This window comes from Bison bison, unplaced genomic scaffold (genome assembly GCF_000754665.1).
Source record: "Bison bison bison isolate TAMUID 2011002044 unplaced genomic scaffold, Bison_UMD1.0 scf7180017516766, whole genome shotgun sequence".
In the NCBI taxonomy this organism is placed as follows: Eukaryota; Metazoa; Chordata; class Mammalia; order Artiodactyla; family Bovidae; genus Bison; species Bison bison.
The window spans coordinates 26,952-28,459 of record NW_011401955.1 but is presented as its reverse complement, the minus strand read 5'-3'; the positions used below and the strand labels follow the sequence as shown (position 1 = coordinate 28,459).

General features: G+C 37.1%; 1 protein-coding gene across 1 annotated transcript in view; it reads left to right on the top strand.

The window, feature by feature from the left end:
* Positions 1 to 752: 752 nt before the first annotated feature.
* Positions 753 to 1,508, top strand: part of LOC104995891 (hephaestin-like) — a gene marked incomplete at its 3' end in the record, with an annotated part of 11,693 nt that continues 10,937 nt past the window's right edge. Inside the window, exon 1 of the mRNA XM_010849979.1 lies at positions 753 to 854. The remainder of the gene's footprint in view (positions 855 to 1,508) is intronic.

Sequence of the window (1,508 nt, the reverse complement as noted above, 5' to 3'; positions counted from 1 at the left end):
TAACAATTTTAGTTTTTTATGTGTTGTCAGGTCAACTTTCAAAAGACGTCCAGTATCTTTGATTTACAAAATCATGTTAACTTCATATATGCAGCGTTGTGATTCAGTGTTTTTGCATATTATTCTCCATTATATGATATTATTTGATAATTACAATTCCTTGTGCTATACAGTATATTCTTGTAGCTTATCTATTTTATACATAGTAGTTCATTTCTGTTAATTCCATTAAATACATAAATAAAAAATTCCAGTATATGATTGAAAGTTTTGGATTACAACTTAATGGCAAGGAAGATCTGGCTATTTGAGTCATCAGTACACACAGATTAAAATTGACATCAGAAAGATGGCTGAAAGCTTCCATGGGGAGCATATGGAAAAATAGGAGAAGAGGACTAGAGACAGAACCTTGAACAGCTGCATTTAGGAAGCATCAGCAGGAAAAGGAGATCAGAACAGAGTTAAAGAAGGAAGGACATGATAAACAGGGAGAACAGTAGCAGAGCTGCCTCACTAGAAGTTTGGACCTGGATCTTTAAAGACAAGGACAGTAAAAGAGAAGCTAAGGGTGTCCCAGGAGGGAGAAGAATAAAGTCACAAAAATAAAATGAATATTGGTATGGAAATGATGAAGAAATATCTTAAAGGTCCTGGGACTCACCTGCCACAGCCTTTTAGGGATACCTGGGAACTGGGAGGCATTTCTGACCTGGTCCAACTGGAGATTTATTTTATCCTTTCTAGGTGAGGTTCTCACTTACCAATGGAACATTCCAGAGAGATCTGGCCCTGGTCTCAACGATTCTGCTTGTGTTTCTTGGATCTACTATTCTGCAGTGGATCCCATCAAGGTAAAGGCAATATTGGCTTCTTGGAGATGTCTCAGAAATAGGCAGACTGCCTAGGAAAAAGAAGCTATTAAACAGATGTGGTAAAGAGCCCAGCACTGAAGTCCAGGGACTGAGCGAAATTCCTCAAATCCCGAGCTTGTTTTAATAGGAAAAAGGAGAGATAAAATGATTAGGTAGCACCCATGTTTGTTCTGAGGGCTTTCTTCCTTGTTTCTTCTTCTTGAATAGTATAAGGCAATATGTTATCATTTTAGGAACTTAGAATTGGTTGTCAAGAGATTAGGTTTCTAGCCCAAATTTGGTTCTGTCTTATCTTTTGATTGACTTTAGGCAAGTCATTCTGCCTCTGATTTCTCATCTGGAAAAGGCTAATCTGTGTGGCCAGCCAACCACAGCCAGATGCCAGCAATCAATTTATTGAGAGCCTACTACATTTTAGGCATTTTACCTGGCTCTTTTGATGATAAAAGTATAAGATTCAATTCCCATCTTCAAAGAATGAGATCTATAATAGCTGTGGGAAACAGATGAATATAAACATAATATTAGCATTGAATATATAAAATATAAGTAAAATATATAATGAGGCTAGGTCTCTCCCACATGGCAAGCTGATACTTTACTTACTGAGCTACACGGGAAGCTATATATATA